General features: G+C 39.5%; 1 long non-coding RNA gene across 1 annotated transcript; it reads right to left on the bottom strand.

Annotated features, from left to right (window-relative positions):
• Positions 1 to 1069: 1069 nt before the first annotated feature.
• On the bottom strand, positions 1070 to 1714 carry LOC139660192 (uncharacterized). Its single transcript, XR_011696549.1, has 3 exons — positions 1613 to 1714; positions 1383 to 1448; positions 1070 to 1234 (listed from the first exon to the last, which is right to left on the bottom strand). It is a non-coding gene; the product is annotated as an uncharacterized lncRNA (long non-coding RNA).
• Positions 1715 to 9661: the final 7947 nt, after the last annotated feature.

Here is a 9661-nt window from a genome sequence, read left to right as displayed (position 1 = left end):
TGCAGAGTGATCCAGTCGCCCTGTTTTCTATGACGAGGTTACAGAGCTGTGACCAAGTCAACTTTGCTCGAGTCAGTCTCAAGTTTTGAGGCACAAGTCTCAAGTCAAGTCTCAAGTCTAAATGTAGAACAGCAAGTCAAGTCAGAACAAATCAAGAGTCCAGTATCACTTTAATATCTTAAAGATAGACTAAATATCTAGGACTTTTCAATGCAATATGGTTTTAATAGGATAAAAACTTGGTAAGAGCATCATGAGTTTGATTTCTATAATCAGTTTCAACTTCAATAAATTCAATCATTCCATACAAATTCAGAAAACAGAATTTAAATTCAGTCGTCTGCTGGAACAAATCTCATCACTTTCAATCGGAGTCGTTTACACAAACTCAAGATCTCAAGTCAAGACTTTAGAAACCTTTTCAAGTCGTCAGAGTACAAGTCAAAGTCGAGTCCCAAGTCACCAGAACCCAAGTCAAGTCAAGTCTGGAGTCTTCTCTTCATGCATGAAGTCTCAAGTATTGTACTGGCTCGAGTCCAAGTCATGTGACTCAACTCCCCAACTCTGCAAGGTTATGATCCCACCCTGATTGTTGTGCAGCAAACAGCAAAAGCCGTGATTTTGTGTCTAATTGGTTTAAGATAAATCCTGAGATTTATGTTTTCTGTCACAAAGTTATGTTTTTTCATTCATTTTTGTGCAGCAAATGTCAAAATGTGTGATTTTGTGTAGAATTCCTGATATATAAGTGTCTGGTTTTGACAGTTTCAGTGAACAGTAGGGATGTTAATAATTGAATGGCTTCCCTTTCAATGGCTTGAGGGGGAGCTGCAGCACAAGAGATCATGACAATAGCCATTTAAATTTAATGATACTGATTATATGGAGAAAAACAGAAGAACAGACTAGAATCTGTTTGTGGCAGATGGGGAAACAAATTGCAAAAAACTCAAAAACAATTTGAGTTCAAATCTTTATTGTCCCAAAATCTGGTCTGCAGATGGGCTTTAAAACAGAAACACAAAACAAATCTGCTCCTGCTTCTCATACTTTGATGGCTTTCCCTCCCGCTGACATCATGATCATATCAGACTTAACAGCCTGTAAAACACAAATTTGACTGGATTGTTCTTCAAGTGAAAAACAGGAGGAGGAAGATGCTGCTGCTGCTGGTGGTGTTGTGTGCAGTTGAGACGTAAAAGCTTGGTCCATAGCGCCATCTGCTGGACACAGTCTGCACCAAACAAACACTGACCATTCAGACTGTTTTCTCTTTTAAAACCTCAGATACAAGACTTATTATCAACCAACACACAGAAAAAAAATACACACAAAGTGCTCTTTACATCAATTTAAGGATCAAACGTATAAAGTAAAATCACCTCTAGATGGCAGTCTTTGTCGTTTTTGCCTCAAACACATTCACAGTGGAAGACCTCAACATGAACCTGTACTGGTAAAAATAGGTTAAAAAAAAACATTTGAAGTGGAAAAAACTCACTTTTATCTGTAGAAAGATGTTGGACTTTTACTTCAAGGCAAGCTCATTAGAGCTGGTAGAGGAGGAAGTTATGGAAGAGTATTTCTTCTGTTTGGTGCAGTTTTATTTTACCATACAGACAGCTGGATGTGACGGCTGTCAGTCCATAGAGGTGAGATCGATGCATCTGCAGGTATTGATCCATCTGATCACTCTTCTCCTTATTCAATAGAACCACTCCGTCTCTACAGCAGGACAGAAGGCCTTGTTAAAATAGGGTTTCATTTCAAGAGAGTCATGCACTGATGTTGAAACTGACTGTAGTATGTTAGTATTCCTTAAAAGCTTCAACTTTTTATTCTTTTGTTTTACCTCTAACTGTTCTTGGTCTTTATTGCTGTGACCTGTCCGTTCCCTGTCTTATCTGCTGCACTGGAAACCACTTTGAATTGCATTCTTTTGTACGGAAAGCGCTCTATCAATAAAGTTTTGATTGTTTGATTGAACCATCAACCAGTAGCCTATTTGTCACTAAAATTAAAGTATGCTTGTCTCATTTTACTACTATCCTTCTTGTTTCCCTCTATTTGTAGATCATTGTTTTTGTACAGTGTATTTTCTCACTTGTATTATTGGAGATACTAATTTCCTAATCACGCTATGATGTGTTTATCTTAATATGTATCTGTGTGTTGTGTGTGTGTAAGTATGCCTATGTATATATACTGTATATCTACCTATATGTGCTGTCTGCTGTCTTGGTCGGCTTGGTTCATACACAACAATGTACACTTAATTTAAATATTTTTTGGTCTTTTTTTCATGTGTTTACTACTAATTTTTTTCTTTTTCTTGTGATATTCCTATGTGCTTTGGTAATCTACATCTTTGTTACAACCACTCTAAATTTAATACACAATTGATCACACGCACACACACACACACACACACACAAAACTGGCAGTAGTGAGTTATGAAGACAGAGGTAACTTCCATCTCCGAGTCCGTGTGGAAAAAGTTGTTGTCGAGGAGAGCGAGGCTGAACGGAGAGCCCGGTGATGCACACTCCACTTTCCTGTTTGAAGAGAGTCATCGCAAAATTAAATAGCCGCCATTTGAATAAAAAAGCGACGCCTTCTCTTGTATGATTGATAGGCAAATTAAAACATTACGATGCTTTTTAAAAGGACAGTTAACTGAAGTCCTTGGTGGACAAAATAATATCTAAATAGACTTTTACAGATTGGATCCTCTTCAGTTGGTGATTTCCTACATTTCCCAGAATGCATTTTGACGTCCCCCAGAAAAGGCCCAAGCCTTCCGTTGATGTTTTAGATCGCTGAAACATTTTCTGATATCAAACTATTGAACACAAGATTGAAGTTATCAACTGTCTTGACCTCTTTAATTACAAAATCGAAGCATTTTAGGGGATGTAATTATCTGTTTTTTGGGGGTTTTTCAATATTGAGCAATGAAAATCAGATTACTTAATTTTTTCCTAAAATGGATATATTTGGAATGAAAAATTTTGCATGCAGAATAAGGAATGTTTTTATTAATGTCCGGTCATGTATATTATATGCTAATCAAGAATGTTTAGTCATGTGTTTGAAAATGCATCATCCTGGTTTATATTGTGTGAGATGTGCTCAGATGATTTCCTTTCACACCTTTAGAAGAAGTAACACTTTTTTTTTTTCAACTTCTTACCTTCCTGGCAACAGCGGAGTCCGTCTCCATGGTAACCGGGCCAACAGGAATCAAACGGCTGACACTGTTCCAGGTAACACTCGTCAACGTCTACAGGTAAAGACGCACAGACACAGATGACTATGAATCGTTATAATTTCTCATAATATCTAATCATCAATATCAGACATTAGAAAAGAAGACTGAGTGGAGAAATGAGCTGAGGCTGTTCAGTTCTCAATCAGAGCAAATGTTTGAGTCAAATGTGTGATGATCAGACCTGGGTCAGATAGCATTCGCAAATACATTTTATGGTTTGATTTATGTTTGTGTTTATGTTTATTTCAAACAAGTAGCCTAACAACAAAAAAAAAAAAAAGAAACAAAACAAGAAAATCCACCAACTAGTACATGTTCGAAAAGGAGTACAAAGAAGTAAAAACTTATGTCCTACCCCCTTTTCTCTTAAAGGTCCCATACTCTGCACTTTCCAGTGTTTTATTTTGTGTCTTGAGGTCCATTAAAAGCTGTCTGTGTGGTGTCATGAACCAAAAACACTCTCAATCCATTTTGACACGTTCATTTTCCAGCATCTCTCTGAGCCTTACCAAGAAGAGGCTGTTTCTGTTGCTGTGTCTTTAAGGCTCATTAATATTAACGACCCCTCTGTTCCGATTGGCTAACCGGTTCAAGAGTGAAACGTGAGACACCGCAGCCCAGCAGCTACAGGTAGGGAAAACTCTCAATGACAACCGCTCAACCGCTTTGAAAAAAACACTTTGTTAGTCTATTATTTCTTACAAAAATGATAATGAGCGAACCTGAACGCCACAAAGCTAAAAATAATCACTTCATCAATATATCCATACATATTATTTTGTAAAAAATATTTTTTTGTACTTGTACTGTTTTATATTTGTACTTTGCTTGATTTCTACATCTAAATATTCCACAGATTCATTCCATGAATTGAAATGTACATACTTTTTTTACCATGTTTTTTTTTTTTTTTAATTAAATTCACCTCTTAGCCTAATTTGTAAACCCCTTCCCGGTTTGTTTTAGATTACTAAGGTGCCAGATAGATGGTGTTGGTCATGCAGGACAATAAAGTGCCATAAAGTTCAGACAATCATAGGAAACTATTTGAAAATGCGAAGATGATGCGATGGATAGCTTAGCTGACAGACACTATCTGAACTGTCCTGATGCAGTAAACTCCTCCCCTCTGGTGCTCAAAGCAAGATAAAACAAATGCTAACAATTACTTGCAATCCAGTTGGACCCAGGTCTAGACTGTAATTCAAGTTTTTTGATGTAGTCTCCATCTTTGTCGCTCAGCCTCATTGCTGTGGTGTTTCTGCTCTGCACTTCCCACAGATCACCTGTCAATCAAACAGTGTGGGGGCGGAGCTTGGATTTTCTGTTGATGCTTGTTTGAGTTTCTCTTTTCTCTCTCTGTTCAGCCATGGTGGCTATCGCTGCTCATGCTAACTACCCAGTTCTTCTTCTTCTGTTTATTCCAAACAAACCGGAAACATAAAACACATCATAACACATTTTTCCCCAGTGAAGAGCTACTAGACTGCAGGTGTTTAGAACAAGGAGCAAATGGAAAAGCTTTCATGGACTGGATATAGGTTGAATCAATATTGTGTTATATAGTCATTATTATTATGTAGCGCTATAACACAGAAAACAAAGGAGACAAATACAGGTAAAGATAAAAGATAATAAAACACGGGATGATAAGGACAAGAGATAGAACAACATACTTCTCACATTAAATGGGGACAGAGCTTGTGTGTGTGTGCATGCGTGTGTGTGTGTGTGTGTGTGTGTGTGTGTGTATAGGAGATGTAATGTAAGTGGCTAACAGACTGCAGTTGTCTCACCACACACATTCTCCATCCACATCTAACCAGGAAACAAACACCGCAGAATTCAATTCAATGTGTTCGGTAAATGCATTTTTATTTTTTGTTTTCACTGAGTCACCGGGAAACTGGTTTGTTTTAATGGTTCTAATTTGTGCCCCTTCGTCTTGGGAATTTTTTTTTTTACCATGTGTTTCTTTTTTATTACTTTCCCAAGAACTGAGAACGGAATACAGTCCCACCACACTGTCTACACTTCATAAAACTTTACTGGGACTAACACTTTATCGTGAGACCTTCATCTAGCAAACATAATTGTATTATTTATTTATTTACTACTTTCCCAAGAAAAATGAAATGATATTAAATACATTTAAAACAAACCAGAGATAGCAGAGCGTTGAAGTCACCTGCTGCTGGACTCATCTACTTTCTTACAAAAAAAAAAGTCACTTTATTAAAGGAGTATGAAACCTTAAACTCACTTTTTTTCAGCTGTTAATCAATGTTCATGGCAATTTTTATGATGAATCACATCCAACCTGGTCATAATCTGGACACTACATAATGCTTTTTGCCTGGATTTTCTGTGCAAAACCCGTTCATTTGTTGTACACATCGTCACACTTGCTACAATCTTTCCTAATTGCCCAATTCTGTTTTTTCTCAATGACACAGTATAGGTGGAGAAAGGCTCAAACTGACTGGATATCATAACCCTTTAAAACTTGCTCACTCACTTTTCAAATGGATCAAGTTTGTAATTCATCATGAAGTGAAACAGAACTCAGTATAACCGAGGCATTCAAATTTTATTAAATTAAAAACACCTGCCGTTTGGTGCTTGGCAGGTGTTCATTTAAAATTCTAATGTCATTTTGATGGTCTAGGAATTTATTGCAATGGTAAATTGCGACAGCAGATGTGCCCAACCCAGTCTGAGTCACTCTGGGTAAGAACGTCAGCTAAATGCCTGGAGGGTAAAAAGTAATGAATAACAGCCACTTCTGGATTATTATATCATGTGCGCACGACTTCCCAATCTCCAGGATGTGACTGTACCTTGTGCTATTTTAGGTCGAGCTACTGTAGATTCAATGTTAGAGGAAAAAGGGGTGGGGTGAGAGCCAAGTGGGCACCTGCCATCACAGTTATAATAATAATAATAATCTTTTTTTTTTTTTTTTTTTTCTTTTAAACAAGTGCTTCCCAACAGGGATAATAAATATACTGAACAAAAATATAAACGCAACACTTTTGTTTTTGCTCCCATTTTTCATGAGTTGAAATAAAAGATCTAAGATTTTTTCTATGCACAGAAAAGGCTTATTTCTCTCAAATTTTGTTCACAAATTTGTTTAAATCCGTGTTAGTGAGCACTTCTCCATTGCCAAGATAATCCATCCACCTGACAGGTGTGGCATATCAAGATACTGATTAAACAGCATGGTTATTGCACAGGTGTGCCTTGGGCTGGTCACAATAAAAGGCCACTCTAAAATGTGCAATTTTATCTTGAAAAAAGACATTTATTAGGCACTGAACTATGGATCTCACATGACTAGGGCTACAGATATGCATTTTTTGAAAACCAGTCAGTATCTGGTATCTTTACTTTATAATAGGGTAATCACCTGTCTTCATATGGAAATTAGACAGTTAGGTTTTTGGAAGGGAGGGGAAAAGAAAGAAGAGTCAACTATTGGGAGTATTACATGGCAGACAAAAAAACCAAAACGTTTCATGCCACCAAGTGCTGGGTCCATGCAAATAGGTACCGGAATGCAGGTAGTCCAAAACCGCGAGGTGCCGGATCCTGTTCCAGCAGGATCTGGCACAAATTAAGCACTGAGTCCGGGTCTGGGAGCCCCACTGGCAACAAGAGAGAGAAACCGATGTTAATCTGAATTCATCAGAAAGAGAGAGAGAGTTCCCACATTGTACTCGCAGAAGGTTTGTTGGATTTACCTCCTACAGGTCCCACTGTGTTGGGGAGTATTTCAGGACGTCTCCCTCCTTGGTGTACATGACCAGGACCCGCTGTGCGTTCAGCTGTAGGTTCTCTGGACCGGCCTATCAGCAACAGCCACAAATTAAGCTTGTGGTATATGCAAAGAAACAAACGCCTGATCACACTGAATATGGTGAATGAGGTCTCTAAATTCCTGTGAAAAATTCCAGTACAGTGAAATATAATATTTCTATGCTTCTCTATAAACCAGTATTCCTAAATATGGCTGAAAAACTGGGGATGATTTCAGGCTCTCTTGAGCACTGGAGCGGTTGAAGTACAAAGTTTGCGTGTACGGTTCCAGCTGAACCTTGGCACCAGCAGGCAGGAAGTGCAGCTCTCCACGGATAAAGACCTCGACCCACAGAGAGCGGAGGGAGTCCAGGCCCTGGGCCAGTCCCTCAGCTCAGAGCCCCTGGGTAATCACTGCCTGTATTCCCAGCACAAACCCAAGAAATATCCATGAATCAACCACAAAGACACAGATAAAAAGACAGTGCAAGAAGATTGGAGAAGTGAAAAGTGCATTAAAATCACATTTAAAAGAAAATATAAAAGATATAAATAAATAAATATTACAGTCCAGAAGAGTGTTGCCTTAGATTTCTTAAAAAGTGTAAATGTTTTAAGCCCTGATTTAAAAGATTGTAAAGTGGAGGCAGACCTCAGATCAGTTCTGGAAGTTTGTTCCAGGCATGAGGAGCATAAAAACTAAAAGCTGCTTCTCCATGCTTTGTTCTGATCCTGGGAACAGTAAGCAGACCAGCACCTGAAGACCTGAGGGGTCTGGCGGGTTCATAACATTGAAGGAGATCAGAAATGTATTTTGGTCCTAAACCATTAAGTGCTTTATAAACATTTAAACTCAATTCTTTGGCACACAGGAAGCCAATGCAGTGATCTCAGCACTGGAGTGATGTGGTCCATGTTCTTAGTCCTGGTCTGAACCCTGGCAGCAGCATTCTAGATGAGCTGCAGTTGTCTAATAGCTTTTTTAGAGAGACCTGTAAAGACACTGTTACAGTAGTCGATCCTACTAAAAATAAATGCATGAACAAGTAGAAAGGCTTCTTGGGATCTGCGAAATCAGGTGTCACCTCGAGAGTGTGACCAAGTGAACGGAGCTGTTCGGCGTAGCAGGTACGATGTTCTGGGAAGAGGAGTCACTGCCACAGTCCTCTCACACCTATTCCTCACGTTTGTATCAAAGTATGAGTAGACATACGTATGTTGTCAGGGCAGGAAACTGACCTGTTTGTCCACCGGCCAGATGGTTTGTTACACAGAACCATCTGGGAAGCCGTCCTTGGAAACTGGGCAGGCTCTTTCAAAAAATACTTGGCAGGTGATTGGATGAACCATCTGTCTATCACCGTCTATCACTTGCTAACTTCAACCAATCAGATCAACGAACCATATAAACAAACTCTTGCCGAAGCCGGTCGGGAGAAGAGCGAAAACATCTTTTCCATCCAGAAAAGCCTTCAGTGCTGTTCTTTGCTCTTCTTTCAAGAAGAAGAAATACTCTCCAGTTCAGAAATAACTGATGTTATAGCAGCATCTACGCTAGCCTCTTTAGGAGCCGCCATTGTTGTGAACGAACAGTCGCTTCTCGCTGTCGTCACACCTAAGCCCCGCCCCCAGCTGCCCTCATAGGACGCTGATTGGTCCGACCCACTGTGGTTTGGCCAAAAACGCATAACTTGAAGCCTGGCAAGATGAATTCTCGCGTGATCGTGATCTCGCGAATCCAGCTGCCTCGCAAGGTAAACAGTTGCTGATGGGTTCCAAAATTCAGATACCTGACGAAGGTCACTTGACCGAAACGTTGTGTCATTTAATAAAACTCTTGTAAGTGAAGACAGTGTGCGGGAATCTAGATTTGGGTTCCAAAATTCACCAGCCACTTTCACTGTTTACAAGAAGTAATCTATGTATTTAACTTCCTTGGCAACCAAGGAATTGCAACAGCATCCACAGGTCTCTGGCAGGGTTACTGTGGCCTGTAACTGACACAAACAGTGAGGCCACATTTTCACAATAGACACAGTTAAGCTAGCTAATTAGAGCAGAGATCCAACAGAAAGGTCTAGTGAAGAGGTAATATATCACCATGCCAAAAAAATGGAATAATAACGCTGCTTCCTCATTTACTTTCTTGGCTTGAAATCAAAGTGCCATGCTCTCTGCTCTAGAACCAAGTGCAGGCTGGGAAGTGAGTTCTGAAGTTTCATTATTGGTATTGATCAACAAACCTATCAACCCCTCACAGGTATATCAAAGTCATTTTGTGCTATGGGGCACTAAAAATCTTATTTGTTGCACATTTAACCAGAAAATGTGATTTTTAGAATGGTAAAGAACTTCCAAACAATTGTTATCTGCCTGCCAAAATGACTTGTAGAGCCAGACACAGCCCAGATTTACCTGCAATTGGGTGGTGGCTGGTGTTAGGGACAGTCAAGACTTGAGACTGACTTGGGACAAAGTTGACTTGGTCACAGCTCTGGTACTACCGGATGGAAGAGTCCCGGGACATCCTGGCCTCGTCCCGAAGAACTGCAGTCCGTCCTCAGGGTAAAGGACCAGGGAAAAGGAGTC

This window comes from Centroberyx affinis, unplaced genomic scaffold (genome assembly GCF_046629955.1).
Source record: "Centroberyx affinis isolate AG114_WGS23_722 - 3 ecotype Tasmania unplaced genomic scaffold, CSIRO-AGI_Caff_v1 ptg000195l_1, whole genome shotgun sequence".
NCBI classification, from domain to species: domain Eukaryota; kingdom Metazoa; phylum Chordata; class Actinopteri; order Beryciformes; family Berycidae; genus Centroberyx; species Centroberyx affinis.
This window is presented reverse-complemented; position numbering and strand designations above follow the sequence as displayed.